The sequence below is a fragment of the Eriocheir sinensis genome, chromosome 57, assembly GCF_024679095.1.
Source record: "Eriocheir sinensis breed Jianghai 21 chromosome 57, ASM2467909v1, whole genome shotgun sequence".
Lineage (NCBI taxonomy): Eukaryota > Metazoa > Arthropoda > Malacostraca > Decapoda > Varunidae > Eriocheir > Eriocheir sinensis.
The window spans coordinates 8,512,686-8,531,272 of NC_066565.1; the positions used below are offsets into that span (position 1 = coordinate 8,512,686).

The following is an 18,587-nucleotide window of genomic DNA, read 5'->3' on the forward strand; positions in this document are numbered from 1 at the left end:
AATGCTAATAATTCAGTTTCATGGCTGCCGCGAAATGTGTGTTGTTTTGTTTTCCCTGAACGCTGTTGTAGTCTGAACATTGCCATTGTGGCCTGCCGGGCTGCCGAGGTGATCTCTTCGCTGATTGGACAGCAGCTTGAGGCAGCCTTGCTCCGGCTCATCTTGAGAAACTGGCCCTCCACACTGCATCTTGCCACTTTTTTCTGTAGCTCACACTTCTGCCTTGCAACTCTTACTTGGTGCCTTCTTCAGTGGACGGGAGAATAAGAGTGGACTGTGGATGGCTTGAAAAAACAAATTTTTAACTACAAAATAAGACACTATTTGAAGTCTGTCTCTTATATAAATGTTTCTAGTGCTTTATATTCCTATTTTTCATCAGATTGTTAAGGTAGTGCAAAAATAAACTTGCAGGTTACAGAGATGTTCTGAACACGGTGGCATCACCAGACTTTGAAGTCATTGGGAGGGAAGGGAATTGTGCACATTTAAAAAACAACTTGTAGGTGCAGCTCTCAGCATGTCATGTTTGCTTGGTAATGATTTTTTAATACATTCGTAATTCACTTTTATGCTATTATTAACTGATGAAGAAACTAAATATTGCATTACATAAGTGAGCTACAAAATCAATATCAATGGGGGCATACGCCGGGGGGTGCATCGCCTCGCCCACCCTACGGCGCAGAGCCCAGGGGTCCCTTTAGGCGAGTCTCATGCAGGCCCCCTTCTCATCCCAAGTACCTCCTGGAAGGAACCATCGACTTCCTCTGCGGGTGCCCCCATGGCCTTCCTTCCCTCATACACTCTTCACAAATTCATTCTCCCCCATTCTCATCATGTGTCCAAACCATCTCTGCGTACCACCCACTCCACCACTCCACAATCCACTCCCTTCACTGTCAACCCATACCAAACCCCTCACACACACTTCCATTACTTCCTCCATGCCATCCTGACACACCACACGCACCTCTTGTACAACTCATTTCCACTGCACGTATTCTTGATTGCTGCGCTGCACTCCATGTCCACGTCTCTGATGCATGCGACAGAGTTGGCAGGATAATACTGTTCCTTGTTCCCCTCTTTACCGCCATGCTCACACTTCTTCCTCTCACAACTCTCCCCAATGCACCCACCACCTGTCTGCCCTTCACTGCTCTTTCCCTCACCTCACCTTCCATGCTTACATACAACTGTCCTTAAATATTTCAACTCGGTCACCTCCATTCTCTCCTCCACTAACCTTATCTTACATTTTGTCGTGCTCTCTGCTTTGCTCTAACTCTGTATGGCTTTGCAATATCAATGACCTGCTCTCTCGCCCTCTCAAATACCATAACCTTGCGCTTTCCAGCATTCACTCAGCTTCCTCCTCTTACACACCCTGTCAAATGCATCCACTATCCTCTGTAGTGTCCCCTCATTCTCTGCCAACAGTACTGTATCATCTGAAAACAGGTCCGCCACCAATGACTCCTCTGTACCTCTCACTTTCTGCCTTGTACCAAGTTCCCCCACTCTGGCTTTCATTTCTCTCACAGAACCGCCCATGTACAGTTACTTTCTTCATCCTCTCATTTAAAACCCTGCCATACACTTTTCCTGCCACTCTGAGTAGACTTATTCCCCTGTAACTATTAGTCACCTCTGCTTCCTTTCCCTTTGTACAGCAGCACAACACTAGCCTTTCTTCAACCCTCAGGCACCTCACCCTGTTCCTGTTCCTGTTACATATCCATAATATCCATTCCACAACTACACCTCCTCCATACTTCAGCCGAGTGGCCCAAGACTACCCACACGCTGTCCTGAAGACCCGGACTCTAGAAGAAACCGTCTAAGTGAATCAAGAATGAGTTCCGGGGCACAGCATGAGTGAGGAATAAATGGCGCCACTATAAAAATTGCCCGTGCCATGATGGGCTTGGGCCGACCACTAGGCCCCTGAAGAAAGCCAACCGGTGCTAGAGGCGAAGTTGTTAAAAAATACTAGTAATAATAATCTGTTATGCCATCAGCTCCAGGGGCCTTTCCTACCTTTAACTTCTTCTTTGCCTCCTCTATCTCACCTCTCTCCAGCCTCCCCTGTGGATCTGGCCGCCCTACACTGATCTTTATTCCTACACTGGTCACTTCCGCTCTCCCTCCCACACTCTTATTCATTACAGTTTCCTCTTTCCACACCTCCCTTATCTCCTTATTCCCCTCACAGGCACCCATCTCTCCTCTTCATGCTACAAATGTCACTCTTTCCTCCCCTATTTCACTTTTATCTTCTTTCCAGCAAAGTTTTTTGTTCTGGTATTTTGGTGATATTTTCCTACCCAAATCCTCATCCACTCTCTTTACTTCCCTAACCAACTTCTTGCTCTCCCTGTACTTCCTCTCCCATCTCTCTCGCCGCCTCCATCATATTTCTCTCTAACATTTTCTTGTAGTTCCTTCTGTTCTCCTCAACTGCCTCTTTCTATCTCATCTGTCCACCACACACTCCCTTTCTTTCCTTTTCCACACGACCTATACCTGACCACTGAACTCAAACACCTGATTCACTCCCACACTGCAGAGGACCTACCACTGACAGCACAGTCTGGCCAACACCATGAATCCAAGAGAAACCTTCCAGATTAATGAAGACCAAACTACATATGTAAACCTTATATGTCAGTAACACTCCTTCCCAGATGATCAGTCACTAGAACTACCAAGCCTATCAATGAAACCAGAGGACAAACCTGCCTCTAGCTTTGTATAAATGAAGTACCCACTGTCTTCTGGCGTACCTGGCACCTCAGGCCGCCTCCTCTTGGGATGACACTAGACTGACTTCCTCCTCCAGTCTTGTCTTCAGGGTTTTGTAATGACTGTAGACTGACTGACTGACTTCCTCTTTCAGCCTTCTGGGTTTTGTAATTTCATCTTCGTCTTCTCCTGGTTGTCCCTGAGAAGGCCTGAAATGAACCAAAAAGGAAACCAATACAAGTTCACACAGGGAACAAGATATATAAATGCATAGGGAACTAGAAGATACTTGGGAATATATACTTATTTTATGCATAAGAAAGAAAATAGACAAAGCAATACTTCCAAGACTGGAGAGCAAGACAATACATTCTCCCCTTCTTCTCCCCCCCCCAAAAAAAAGGAAAATTCTAAACCCTTTCACTAAGTTGTGGGGTCACTGGGCTGGGACGAGGCACTCAGAACAACGACACTTGTCAACCACAGAGTCTTAGAGGGAAGCATCTTATTGGTGGGTTATGTGGAGTGAGTGGAGGTAGTGGTGTAGGTGGAAGGTAGAACAGTTAACCCGTTCACTGCGGTTGGCACAGATTTCGCCTTCACTGGTATCCTGGTAACATATAGTCCCAAATCTTTCTCTGCCTCTGTGGTGGATAGTGCAGTGTTTCCCATGTGGTACTGGTATGCTGGATATCCTCTCCCAAGGTGCAGGACTGTACATTTTCTTCATTGAATTGTAGCAGCCACTTTTTGTTCCATTCCTGCAGCTTGGTGGTGTCTTCTTATAGGAGGTTCGTATTCAAGGGGTTAAGGAGTACAAGTGGACTAAATATCAATGGTTACAGGTCACGAGTGGATAGAGTGAAGCAGTGGGGTATATTGCACCAGGAGCCACTGAGGACAGGACGAAGACAAGAATCTGCATCAGGGGAAGTCCTGTCAAGTAGGTCACAAAGTCTGCGTGCTTGGGGAGTCCAGCGAGGGAAGACGGGCAGAGATCGAGGCCCATCTTCGCAGCTCCTCAGTTTGCCTCTTTGAAAAGCCTCTAATGGAAGTTGCTGGGACTTTCATGGAGAGTTTCGTGATCCTAGTGATAGTCTTACACAACCCCTGCACCTTGAATGGGAAGAACACCTATGAGAGCCAAGCTGACCATCTCTGTGGCCTCCGAAAACGGTCGTAGTGGGAGCTAGAGACATTTAACCCGGTAGCAGCGATGGGCCAAATTTGTGGCTTTACCGTGTACCAGCGATGGGCCAAATTTGTGGCTTTACCGTGTACCAGCGATGGGCCAAATTTGTGGCTTTACCGTGTAGCAGCGACGGGCCAAATTTTTGCCATGATATAAACCCCAAAAAATAGATGATGCATAAACTGATCCCAAATGCATTGATATATTTTATGAAATGCTTTGCGTGAGTGATGATTTTTTCTAGTTTTTCTTGCTTAGAGGGGCCTTTAACCCGGTAACAGCGGGGATCATGTTTCTTAATGGTCCCTCCAATCGAAAAAAATGAGAAAAAATCACCCTCACACAAACCATTTCATAATATATATCAAAGCATTTGTGATCAGATTATGTATCATCTATTTTGGGGGGTTATATCATGGCACAAATTTGGCCCGTCGCTGCTACACGTTAAAGCCACAAATTTGGCCCATCGCTGCTACTGGGTTAAGAAACATGATCCCCGCAGCTACTGGGTTAATACCATGGTCCTAGAGCCCAAATAGTTGACCTTCCTGCCTAATATGAGGACCAGGACTAAAACCAGAAGCAGGGTACTGAAGTGGCGCTCAATGACCACCAACATCAGGAGCCGGTTCGCCAGTCCACCACAGAGTTATTGCAATCGGCCGAACCAATCTACTTTCTCCACAATGATCCGTTACTTCCACTCAAGTGCAGGATACTATAGAGACTTCCCATGTGGTTACCTAAAATTTCCTCCTTTTTATGTCAATGCCAATCACTACACAAGGCACTTTCCTGGTATTCTGTGTGCACTGTAGCCTGGAGATGATGGAACAAGAGTCGGCAGGGTGGAGAGGTAGGAAGGAAAGTTTGGTTTAGTCGGCGCAACATCTGTGGTCATATGCCGGAGAGAGACAGAAGGGGAAGGAATTATAGGAGAAGGGAACAGACCCCAGGAGACGGGACACAACATCTGTGGTCATATGCCGGAGAGAGACAGAAGGGGAAGGAATTATAGGAGAAGGGAACAGACCCCAGGAGACGGGACACAACCCCCGATTGATACCTGGTACCCATTCACTGTTGGGTGGACAGGGGCGTAGGGTATCGGAAAAGCCCCCCATTTTTTCAATTCAGCACGGGAATCGAACCCGGGCTCTCGGTTGTGAGCCGAGTGTGCTAACCACTGCACCACGAAGCCCCCGTAGGTAGGAAGGAGTATTTGGAGGGCGGAACAAGTGGAACAGCGGTGCAGAATGCAACTGGAAAGAAAGAATGATTAGAGAAAGTGGAGAGCAAGCTGTAAATATGCTGGAGGAAGAGTGGATTGAAAAAAAAATGTAGAGTGAAGTGGAGTAGATTGAAAGTGGAGAGAAAGAGTATGATTAGAGAAAGTGGAGAGCAAGTATAATATGATGGAACAAGAGTGGAGTGAGAAGTGGAGTAAGATGAGAAGTAGAGTGGAGAAGTGGTGCAGATTGAAAGTGGAAACGAAGAGAAATAGTGGAGTAGGTGGACTAGGTGGAGTAGACGGCACTTGAAAGAAACTAGACTTGTGAAATAAACCGCAGCTAGAAACTTTACGTACATGTTAAAGAAAAAATGCAACTGTAACAAGGTGGAGCAGGCGGACGTGGAGGAGTGGAGTGTGGAGGAAGTGGTCTATGTGGGGTACTCGGGGGTAAAGGGAAGAGAACAGCTAGAAATTACAGAGGTAGAGAGGTGGAGCAAGTGGCGTATAGAAGGGTGGAGGTGGAGTGATTTACATAGATTTACATAGAAAATCAGACCACACAGACCCCATGGTCCAGACTTGGTGGTCTGTCCTTAAACCTAAGTGATTTTACATTAATCAGAAGACTCCAAAACGTTGCATTTCTGCTCTAGTTGATATTAAGTTGAAGGAAGTGACGGTCGAGCTTATTTTTGAAGGAGTCAATCGTGTTACACTGGACCACTGAAGGTGGAAGCTTATTCCATTCTCGCACTACAACGTTGGTGAAGAAAAATTTGGTGCAATCTGAATTTACTTGTCTACATCTGAGTTTTACGCCATTGTTCCTCGTGCGCAGACTGTCATCGATCATAAACAATGTTGATCTGTCTACATTCGTGAAACCATTAAGTATTTTAAAACATTCGATCAATTTTCCTCGGAGGCGACGTTTCTCAAGAGAGAACATGTTAAGGATAGAAAGCCTTTCTTCGTAGGATTTGTTGCGCAAGGAAGGGATCATTTTCGTTGCCCGACGCTGAACACCTTCTAATTTAGCAATATCCTTTGCATGGTGGGGGACCAAACTGTACCGCATATTCCAAGTGGGGTCTGACTAAACTGTTGTAGAGCGGAGTATTACATCTTTATTCTTGAATACAAAGTTTCTTTTAATGAAGCCCAACATTCTGTTCGCTTTATTTGCTGCATCGATGCATTGCTGTGAGAATTTGAGGTTGGACGATTTTGACCCCAAGTCTTTGACGCATTGAACGCTTTTGAGTTTAACGCCGCGCATTTCGTATTCGAACTTCTTATTCCTCGTTCCAACTTGAAGGACCTGGCACTTGTCTACGTTAAAGGGCATCTCCCATCTATCCGACCAAGCTGAAATTTTGTGCAAATCCTCTTGGAGGCTTTGCCTGTCTTCGTCAGTGAGAACCGAGTTACCAATCTTTGTGTCGTCTGCAAATTTACTAATGCGGTTATTGAGTCCAACATCCACGTCGTTGATGTAAATAATGAAGAGCACTGGGCCAAGGACCGAGCCCTGAGGGACGCCACTAGTGACAGGCGCCCACTCTGAGTTAAATCCGTCAATCACTACTCTTTGTTGTCTGTTGCTCAACCAATTCGCGATCCATTGGTTTACTTGACCGTCAATACCTATTTGCTTTAATTTGTAAAGTAATTTATGATGCGGGACTTTATCAAACGCTTTCTGGAAATCAAGATAGACTACGTCCAGTGATTTGGTTACGTCATAAACAGTGAAGAGGTCGTTATAAAAGGTTAATAGGTTTGATAGGCAGGATCTTTTGTTTCGGAAGCCATGTTGCGAGTCCCCAATCAATGAGTGGCTTTCAAGGTAACTCACAATTTTGTCTCTAATTATGCCCTCAAGTAGCTTACCTACAACCGAAGTTAGACTAATGGGCCTGTAATTACCTGGTACTTTTTTGTCTCCTTTCTTGAAAATCGGTGTCACGTTAGCCTTTTTCCAATCTGAAGGGAATGAGTGGAATGAGTGGAATGAGTGGAGAGGGACAGATTGGTGAGTGGAGGTACAGAGAATGTGGAGTTTTGAGAAGATTGAACTGGAGAAGATAAGCAACTGGAAAGGTGGAAGAGTAGTCGACAATGATAGAAGTGGAAGAGGAGTATGTGGAGAGGTGGAAGAGAAGTGGAAAAAGGTGGAAAGGGAGGGAATTTGAGTGGAAAGGCAGGGAATTTGAGTGGAGGAAAGGAAGGGAATTTGAGTGGAAAGGAAGGGAATTTGAGTGGAAAGGAAGGGAATTTGAGTGAAGGAAAGGAAGGGAATTTGAGTGGAAAGGAAGGGAATTTGAGCGGAAAGGAAGGGAATTTGAGTGGAAAGGAAGGGAATTTGAGCGGAAAGGAAGGGAATTTGAGTGGAAAGGAAGGGAATTTGAGTGGAAAGGAAGGGAATTTGAGTGGAAAGGAAGGAATTTGAGTGAAAGGAAGGAATTTGAGTGGAAAGGAAGGGAATTTGAGTGGAAAGGAAGGGAATTTGAGTGGAAAGGAAGGGAATTTGAGTGGACAAGAAGGGAATTTGAGTGGAATGGAAGGGAATTTGAGTGGAAAGGAAGGGAATTTGAGTGGAAAGGAAGGGAATTTGAGTGGAAAGGCAAGAATTTGAGTGGAAAGGAAGGGAATTTGAGTGGAAAGGAAGGGAATTTGAGTGGAAAGGAAGGGAATTTGAGTGGAAAGGAAGGGAATTTGAGTGGTGGAAAGGAAGGGAATTTGAGTGGAAAGGAAGGGAATTTGAGTGGAAAGGAAGAGAATTTGGGTGGAGGAAAGGAAGGGAATTTGAGTGGAGGAAAGGAAGGGAATTTGAGTGGAGGAAAGGAAGAGAATTTGAGTGGAAAGGAAGAGAATTTGAGTGGAAAGGAAGGGAATTTGAGTGGAGGAAAGGAAGGGAATTTGAGTGGAAAAGAAGGGAATTTGAGTGGAAAGGAAGGGAATTTGAGTGGAAAAGAAGGGAATTTGAGTGGAAAGGAAGGGAATTTGAGTGGAAATGAAGGTAAGTAGAGTGGAGGAAAGGAAGGGAAGTTGAGTGGAAAGGAAGGAATTTGAGTGGAGGAAAGGAAGAGAATTTGAGTGGTAAGGAAGAGAATTTGAGTGGAAAGGAAGGGAATTTGAGTGGAGGAAAGGAAGGGAATTTGAGTGGAGGAAAGGAAGGGAATTTGAGTGGAGGAAAGGAAGGGAATTTGAGTGGAGGAAAGGAAGGGAATTTGAGTGGAAAGGAAGGGAATTTGAGTGGAGGAAAGGAAGGGAATTTGAGTGGAGGAAAGGAAGGGAATTTGAGTGGAAAGGAAGGGAATTTGAGTGGAGGAAAGGAAGGGAATTTGAGTGGAAAAGAAGGGAATTTGAGTGGAAAGGAAGGGAATTTGAGTGGAGGAAAGGAAGGGAATTTGAGTGGAAAGGAAGGGAATTTGAGTGGAAAGGAAGGGAATTTGAGTGGAAAGGAAGGGAATTTGAGTGGAGGAAAGGAAAGGAATTTGAGTGGAAAGGAAGGAAATCTGAGTGGAAAGGAAGAGAATTTGAGTGGAAAGGAAGGGAATTTGAGTGGAGGAAAGGAAGGGAATTTGAGTGGAGGAAAGGAAGGGAATTTGAGTGGAGGAAAGGAAGGGAATTTGAGTGGAGGAAAGGAAGGGAATTTGAGTGGAAAGGAAGGGAATTTGAGTGGAAAGGAAGAGAATTTGAGTGGAAAGGAAGGGAATTTGAGTGGAAAGGAAGGGAATTTGAGTGAAAGGAAGGAATTTGAGTGAAAGGAAGGAAATTTGAGGAAAGGAAGGAATTTGAGTGGAGGAAAGGAAAGGAATTTGAGGAAAGGAAGGAAATCTGAGGAAAGGAAGAGAATTTGAGGAAAGGAAGGAATTTGAGTGGAAAGGAAGGAATTTGAGTGGAAAGGAAGGAATTTGAGTGGAAAGGAAGGAATTTGAGGAAAGGAAGGAATTTGAGGAAAGGAAGGAATTTGAGTGGAAAGGAAGGAATTTGAGGAAAGGAAGGAATTTGAGTGGAAAGGAAGGAATTTGAGTGGAGGAAAGGAAGGAATTTGAGTGGAGGAAAGGAAGGAATTTGAGGAGGAAAGGAAGGAATTTGAGTGGAAAGGAAGGAATTTGAGGAGGAAAGGAAGGAATTTGAGTGGAGGAAATGAAGGAATTTGAGTGGAAAGGAAGGAATTTGAGTGGAAAAGAAGGAATTTGAGTGGAAAAGAAGGAATTTGAGTGGAAAGGAAGGAATTTGAGTGGAAAAGAAGGAATTTGAGTGGAAAGGAAGGAATTTGAGGAAAGGAAGGAATTTGAGTGGAGGAAAGGAAGGAATTTGAGGAAAAGAAGGAATTTGAGTGAAAGGAAGGAATTTGAGTGAAAAGAAGGAATTTGAGTGGAAAGGAAGGAATTTGAGGAAAGGAAGGAATTTGAGTGGAGGAAAGGAAGGAATTTGAGTGGAAAGGAAGGGAATTTGAGTGGAAAGGAAGAGAATTTGAGTGGAGGAAAGGAAGGGAATTTGAGTGGAAAGGAAGGGAATTTGAGTGGAAAGGAAGGGAATTTGAGTGGAGGAAAGGAAGAGAATTTGAGTGGAAAGGAAGGGAATTTGAGTGGAGGAAAGGAAGGGAATTTGAGTGGAGGAAAGGAAGAGAATTTGAGTGGAAAGGAAGAGAATTTGAGTGGAAAGGAAGGGAATTAGAGTGGAGTAAAGTAAGGAATTTGAATGGAAAAGAAGGAATTTGAGGAAAGGAAGGAATTTGAGTGGAAAAGAAGGAATTTGAGGAAAGGAAGGGAATTTGAGTGGAAAGGAAGGGAATTTGAGTGGAGGAAAGGAAGGGAATTTGAGTGGAAAGGAAGGGAATTTGAGTGGAGGAAAGGAAGAGAATTTGAGTGGAAAGGAAGGGAATTTGAGTGGAGGAAAGGAAGGGAATTTGAGTGGAGGAAAGGAAGGGAATTTGAGTGGAGGAAAGGAAGGGAATTTGAGTGGAGGAAAGGAAGGGAATTTGAGTGGAGGAAAGGAAGGGAATTTGAGTGGAGGAAAGGAAGGGAATTTGAGTGGAGGAAAGGAAGGGAATTTGAGTGGAGGAAAGGAAGGGAATTTGAGTGGAGGAAAGGAAGGGAATTTGAGTGGAGGAAAGGAAGGGAATTTGAGTGGAGGAAAGGAAGGGAATTTGAGTGGAAAGGAAAGGAATTTGAGTGGAAAAGAAGGGAATTTGAGTGGAAAGGAAGGGAATTTGAGTGGAGGAAAGGAAGGGAATTTGAGTGGAAAGGAAGGGAATTTGAGTGGAAAGGAAGGAAATTTGAGTGGAAAGGAAGGGAATTTGAGTGGAGGAAAGGAAAGGAATTTGAGTGGAAAGGAAGGAAATCTGAGTGGAAAGGAAGAGAATTTGAGTGGAAAGGAAGGGAATTTGAGTGGAAAGGAAGGGAATTTGAGTGGAAAGGAAGGGAATTTGAGTGGAAAGGAAGGGAATTTGAGTGGAAAGGAAGGGAATTTGAGTGGAAAGGAAGGGAATTTGAGTGGAAAGGAAGGGAATTTGAGTGGAAAGGAAGGGAATTTGAGTGGAAAGGAAGGGAATTTGAGTATTTAAAATTCAGCCATGCACTTGTTGCGTTTCTACAGTGCCAGATGATAGAAAGTATATGCTAAGTATGGCAGGGCGGTTTGTGGCAACGACCGTCATCGCTGTTCATGAGGCGTGGTCATTTACAGGGGTGCCAGGGGTCGGAAAGGGGTAAGGGTGGGGGTCACGATCCATGTCGGGCAAGTAGGTAAAAGAAAATGCAAGTAAACAATATATAAATAAATAAATCACAGGGGAGGGGCGATAGGAATACGGAGAGGGAGGTTGTGGGATGTATTAAAAGGTCAGTGCAGACAACGATGGTAAGTAGAGATATGATGGGTGGACATGATGCTGCTGGCGTACACCCGCGGACACCTCAAAACGGAAGCCATGCCGGTCGTTAGCACAAAGCATGTTAATAGTTGTACCATCACACTTTATAGGGCGGTATCACAAGGCACCTTCGCTTCTCACATTGACTATTTCTAAAGGTCAAAGAATGGATGAATCGGGTCCTAATGAGTGTTTCTTTGAAGTTCATGCTACTGAGGAAGGATCAAACTACCACCAGGGTCATGAAACTACTGATGGAAATGCCGTCAAATCATACGAAAGCCTTGTCAAATATGTGAACTTGGGCGGCGAAATGTTTTAAAATACGACCCATAGTATGTATTTCCTGGGGGTTGTGATGGCAGGCTCCTCCCTTCTCCTTTGCTGCACACCTCCAACAACAAACTATCAATCAGTCCTGCCATACCCAGCATATACTTTCCAATTATGAGAGAGAGAGAGAGAGAGAGAGAGAGAGAGAGAGAGAGAGAGAGAGAGAGAGAGAGAGAGAGAGAGAGAGAGAGAGAGAGAGAGAGAGAGAGAGAGAGAGAGAGAGAGAGAGAGAGAGAGAGAGACCGGGGCAGTCCCTTTTCCTTTTCCTCCCTTCGTTCATCGCCTCCCGTTTCACTTCCCTCCTCTACTTCTTCACTCCCTTCTGTTTCTTCTATTTCATCATCACCATCTTCACCTCTCCCTTTACGTCAACAACCATCACGTCATAGCCACACTTCCCTCCGACTATTGACAATTAATTTCCGTAGTATCAAAAACAAAATAGCCCAATTACACCATCTATTCACCTCACATAACCCCGACATAATAGTAGGGACTGAGTGAGACTTGGTTGACTCCTGCGGTGACAGTAGGGAGCTTTTCCCTCCCCCCTTTAGTATATGACCGCTTTTCGTAAGGACCGCCCGACAGACAGCACAGGCCTGCCCTTGACACAGACTGCGAAATCCCCTGGGTCGTTACAAACCTTCAACTGTAAATCTCTTCTTATTGCTGCTTTTTACAGACCGCCTTCTACTAATGCAGACTATTTACACAACCTTCAAATTTCTCTTTCACGCATACAGGCAGACAAACACATCTGGATCACAGGTGATTTCAACCTCCCCGACATTGACTGGACTGCAATATCCCCATTTGATCCTCCCGATGCTGACGCCCCAACCCCGTTATTCCCCACACAAACAGACGCCAACTACACGACACATTCGTTGACGTCATAAATACATTTTCACTCACAAACAGTACTCCAGCCAACACGAACACATACGGTAACGCGCCCCGCTGGCCACGGTGGTCCTTTGACCACAGCACACACACTTGACCTTTTTCTCACCAACAACATTCTTTACATAGCAAACACTCAGGTTGTTCCAGGACTTAGTAAGGTAAAGTTGGGTGCATACGCTGTAGCAGCGCGTGGCCTCGGTGCTCATCTCCGTAACATTGGCCCTTGAGCCTGTGGTGGGAGGGGGCCCATTACCCCGGTACACGGGGCCAGTGTGACATCCGGGTTACCACAGTTTACATTCCCCAGGTTTCCCCAGGTACCCATTTATCGACCAACCCAAAAAGGAGGATGAACAGCTGGGTGAGCTGCACGCCGACTGCCCGGGCCGGGATTCGAACCCGGGCCCGCGGGAGTAGAAGCCAGGCACGCTGACCACTAGACCACGGAGGCGGACTTAGTGACCATGACATACTAATCATTGACGCTGACCTCCGACCGATTAGACATAAACAGACACCCAGACAGATATTCCTTTATTCAAGGGCTGACTTAGACATGATCAAACAAGACCTACTGCTTTCAGCACTGACTTTTTTACGACAGACCCACACACAAGACTTCTGTCCACCAACTGGAACAATCCGAAACACACCATACACGACTCAATGAACAGACACATACCACACACACACACAAAAAAAAACACTTTCTAGTAGGTACACACTCCCCTGGTTTTCCAGGGATCTACGCAGACAACATCGCAAGAAACAAAGACTCTACAGACGCGCGCAGACATACAACACAACAGATAATTGGACCGCCTACAAAAACCACCAAAAGACATTTGCCAAAAACATAAAAGTAGCGGAACGCAAACACATAGCAACTTACCTCGCAGACAACATAAGAAATAACAAAAACTTTTTTTAAAATTCCTTAAAACGCGCAAACACGACACTAACACGATTACATCACTGAAAGACAACACTAACACATTAGTAACCAGCCCACAACACAAAGCACAAATACTCAACACACACTTCCAATCGGTATACACACAAGAACACAACCTGACACCAAACATGCCACACAGCCCCTTCCTCCCGATAGCCACCCTTGACATTACGACTAACGGAATACAGAAATTACTGGAAGGACTCGACACAACTAAATCCACTGACCCCGATAACATTCCCGCCTTCGTCCTAAAATCCTTTGCCCCCATCCTTGCCCCCATCCTGCAGGCCATATTTAATGACGAGATTTTCTATTCTCTTTTTCAATTATTCTCTCGGTCCCACACGTCCTCTGCGTGTATCGAAACACACGAGAAATTAATCACAACAAGGAGAGGGTATTCCCCGGCTGCCTAGGATTGAACCCGCGACCAGCGTGACGGAAGAACCACTCCTTACCGAGTCGGCCAAAGAGGTATCCCGCTGGCTAAGTGGGTTATGGGAGGCTCGTTCATCAGGCATAGTTGCCGCACTACACATATACACCCAATCCCTATCATCCACCTCATTACCCTCTGACTGGCTTTTGGCAAACATTAATCCATTGGTAATGACAGGTGACCGGACTGACCCAGCCAATTATCGCCCCATCTCACTCACATCGATTCCATGTAAAATTTTCGAACACATAATACACAAACACATAATGAATCACCTTGACACAAACAACATCTTTACTGACTCACAACACGGCTTTCGACCCAAACGCTCATGTGAATCGCAACTTACGAGGCTACTTGACCGACGTGACATCACACAAGTTAACGCTATTATTTTAGATTTTGCCAAACCCTTCGACAAAGTCCCACACAAAAGACTGACATTAAAATTGAAATACTACGGTATTTCAGGACCTATTCTACACTGGATCACTGCATTTCTTACTAACCGGACTCAACGTGTTCTTCTTGACGGATCTTCATCTGACACTGTCCCTGTTTCTTCAAGTGCCCCACAAGGCCCCCTTCTTTTCCTCCTGTACATTTACCATCTCCCACTCTCAACGCCTAACTCTTCCACTAGACTATTTGCCGACGATAGTTTGCTGTTTAGGGCAGTAAAGACTACCGACGACTGCATCATCATCATCATCATTTCATCGACGCCTGCTTCTACGAGCTCCCACCAGGGGATGGCCACGGCAGAAGAGCTTCCAACTTTCTCTATCCAGACACTCCCTCCTTGCCTGCTCAAAGTTTCTCAAAGATCTTTCCCCCCTCTCCCTAACGTACTCTTGCACCCTATCTCTCCATTTCACTGGAGGTCGTCCTCTAGCATTCCCTCCTTCTATCTCACTCACATACACCCTTCTGGTCATCTTACTCTCCTCCATTCGCTCCATGTGGCCAAACCACTTTAAAGTCTGTCGCTTCACTTCTTCCACCACTCTACACTTCTTCCCTTCACCCCTGTGACACATTACAAAACGCTCGTACACACTTTCATTACTCATTCCATCCATTCTACTCACACTACAAGCACTCCTCAAATAACTCATTTCCACTGTCTGCACTCTAGACCTCTGACTTTCATTCCAGGCCCACGTTTCAGTTGCATATGTGAGGGTTGGTACTATTATTGTCTGCCGACGACTGCAGACTACTACAAAAGACTTGGACGCCCTCCAGCGGTGGGAGTGCACCTGGCAAATGCACTTCCGACCAGACAAATGCAAACGGTTATGATTCACCAGAGCTCACAACCCCATCCATCACATTTACACTCTCCATAATTCAGACCTTGAATCAGTCCACACATACAAGTATCTTGGTGTCCACCTATTCACTAACCTTAAGTTCAACACCCACATAGACCATATCAGTGCCACAGCCAACCGAACCCTGGGGTACCTGAGGAGGAATTTACATAACTGCACACCTGACATTAAACACATAGCTAATGACACTTGTGAGACCAACACTTGAATACTGCTCCACGGTGTGGGATCCTTACACACACAGAAACATTGATAAGTTAGAACAAATCAACACCAAGGCGGCTAGGTTCATTACAAACAATTACACTCGAACGCCTGGCATCACAACACGGATCAAACAACAGATAAACATGGACCCTCTTCACATACGCAGACAAGCACACAGACTTACACTTATGTACAAGATCACAACACTCACATTGACATTGATCCACAAACATACCTACACAACGCAAACAATCAACGCACTCGTAACACACACATCCATAAATACCAAACATATCACACTAACACTGACGCATACAAGCACTCATACTTTCCACGCACCATACGTGACTGGAACAGCCTCCCTCAACAGATTTTAGAGTGCGGTACAATAGACTCATTCAGAAAACAAATACACACTCACTTGTTGTAGTGCGGCGACGGCCTGATGAACGAGCCTCCCATAACCCACTTAGCCAGTGGGGTACCTCTTTGGCCGACTCGTAAGGAGTGGCTCTCCCGTCACACTGGTCGCGGGTTCAATCCCAGGCAGCCGCCGAATACCCTGATCTTGATTAATTTCTCGTGTGTTTCGATACACGCAGAGGACGTGTGGGACCAAGAGAGTAATAGAAAAAAGAGAATAGAAAATCTCGTCATTAAATTGTCACCACAACACACCAACACGAACAATGACACTTGATTCACTCCCCTCCCCTGCACACTCGGCTCCCCCGTCCCCCCAACAGCCAACACAAATATGCGTGTTATGCACCGAACTATAATTCTTGCCGAAAATTAGGGCAGGGTGTGAAAAAAGCTGTGCCAGAGTACCATACTGCTCCAGCTGTTTGTTTAGAAGACACCTGCGAAAAACTTTGCCTCGATCACGGCCTCTGAAGCGCTTAGTAGTAACAAGACCAACACTAAATTACTACCACACTTACAGGTCCATCAACTCCTCTTCCTCCTCTCCTTCCTCCTCCTCTTCGTCTTCCTCTTCAGCAGTCGTCTTCCTCCTTCAGCGTTTCCTCGTATACTAAGTTACTAACCCACTCATAGATTCCTCCTTCTCCTCCCTTGTACTCCTCCCCTCCATTTTTTTTTTTTTTTTAACCGTGGAACTATGGCTTAATCACATCTTGCTCCTCCTCCTCCTCCTCCTCCTCTTTATCCTCTATACTCCTCCTCCCTCCATTCTTTTTTTCCTTTTTTAACCGTAAAATTATGACACCTCTTCCTTCTCCTCCTCCTCCTCTTCTTCTTCCTCCGTCTTCTCTTCCACCTCCTCCTTATGAAACTGTGTAACTATCATTTATCCTCCTCCCCCTCCTTCTCCTCCTCCTCCTCCTCCCGTTATCAACTCTTTCGCCTATTCATTCTTTCTCTCTTCTTTCTTCATTCTCTTTCCATTTGTACTCTTATTTTCCTAGTTCCCTTATTAGTACCTCCTCCTCCTCCTCCTCCTCCTCTTCCTCTTCCCTTCTCTTCTGTTGCCTTTTTTTTTCTTATTATTCTGCTTTCTCATTTTTGGGGGGTCGATTTGAAAGTGAGAAAAGGATGATGACGATTTTGGTGGTGGTGTTGATGGTGACACACACACACACACACACCACGCACACACACACACACAGTGACGGATCCAGGGGAGGGGCACCTGGTCACGTGCCCCCCAAAAAGCAAATATTATAATTTTGATAACGGAATTATCTTATTATTATTATTATTATTTTTATTATTATATGTACAAAGACTACCTCTTGATAAATGATCCAGTTCTGGGCCTGGATGATTTGCCTGATTCTGTCACTGAATTCAGAGTGTGGAGACGGCATTGGTCTTCTGTACCTAAAAGCTCCGTGCTAAATACTGGACTTAATACATTTGAGCAGTGCTCTAAATCCTGTTACAAAGAAATGGTTACTTATTTATGCCACTTTGCCCATTTCATCTGCTATAGCAGAACAAAGTTTTTCTACACTTAAACATATAAAATCATTCAGACGGTTAACTATGGGTGAGGAGAGATTGGATGGGCTTGCGAAATCATGCATTCACTGTGAAGTGATCAACCGTGATCTGACTGAAAATTTTGTAACGGCTGTGAGCGGCTTCTGGGGCTTCCTAAATGGACTAGCTCATCCCTGGCCTTCACCGGGCACGGGATGAGCTGCTGGCTGTGCTGCGTCGCCACGCCGCGTACCGTGTGAGGAGTAGAGTGGAACAATCTGGGAACTCCATCATCACCTCCGTCAGACAGAGCTCGGCCTATGTATGTGGATCCATGCGGCGGGAGTGGCTGGGCCTTCTGTACGTGTAGATTGTGCGTACGTGTGCCGTGCACACGCATATATAGCTGTCAATTATTAAAGCGTGTATGAATCTCGGTTGATCTCGTTCGATTACTTGTCCTGTTTTTTTTGTTGTTGTTGTTTTGTTATATATATGCCGCTTGGCGAAATAGAGCTATTATTATTATTACTATTATTATTATTATTATTATATTTTCAAAATGAGAAAAAAATAAGAGGAAACTTTATTCTGTAATTTTACACACACACACACACACACACACACACACACACACACACACCGCTCCGGTAGCTACACCGCTCAGGTAACTCAAGGCTTCTTCCCGGTGAGGCCCGATGGTCGGCCCAAGGCTTCTTCCCGGTGGGGCCTGATAGTCGGCCCAGCCCGTTCTGGCGCAGGCGGGTGTTTATAGTGGCGCCATCTTGTGCTGGCTCATGCTGCCCCCCCCGGAACTCATCTTTGAGCCTCTCTTTGGAGAGGTTATCTAGAGCCCGGGTTGATGGGTGGTCTTCAGGCCAGCATGTGGGTAGTCTTAGGCCACTCGGCGGTGACTGAAAAACCTCAGCTGTGCGGCGGCCAGGATTCGAACCCGGGTCCCTCCTGGAGCTCCTGAGCGCGGGGCCGTCACGCTAACTATTCAGCCACCACCTGCGGAATACTAGCAACAAGGATTTCCTGAGTGCTCTGCCTGTGCTGGAGATGGACGTCCCGATGCAGACGGCGCCACCTGCCCTGTATGTGGACGACGGTTCGCCTCTCTTCGTGGGCGCCGCGTCCACGAGAGACGTATGCACCCGACCGTGTTTCACGCTGTTGAGGTCGAGAGGCTTGATTCTCGTCCCAAGGCACGGTGAGACCCTGAGGAGCTGGAGTTGATGGCCAGCTTTGAGAAGTCCCACCTACTAGTAGGTCATCCTGCCATGAATCAAGCTATCCTGAGGGAGGTGCTGCTCCACCGTACCCTGGATGTCATCAAGGGCTAGAGGAGGCACCCCGACTACCAAGCTATGGTCCAGGCTGTTGTGGAGCA

The 18,587-nt window shown here is 45.7% G+C and overlaps 1 protein-coding gene across 8 annotated transcripts in view; it reads right to left on the reverse strand.

The window, feature by feature from the left end:
- The window catches only part of LOC126984816 (uncharacterized), a 56,118-nt gene that overhangs the window by 5,590 nt on the left and 31,941 nt on the right, over positions 1–18,587 (reverse strand). For 3 of the 8 annotated variants that reach the window (XM_050838948.1, XM_050838946.1, XM_050838947.1), the window contains exon 2: positions 2,790–2,957. The gene's annotated coding sequence lies outside the window, so the exon portion shown is untranslated. Of the gene's footprint in view, positions 1–57; positions 285–2,789; positions 2,958–15,668; positions 15,811–16,191; positions 16,281–18,587 lie in introns of those variants that run through there. The other 5 variants (XR_007737885.1, XR_007737883.1, XR_007737884.1 and 2 more) reach the window with 5 other exon arrangements.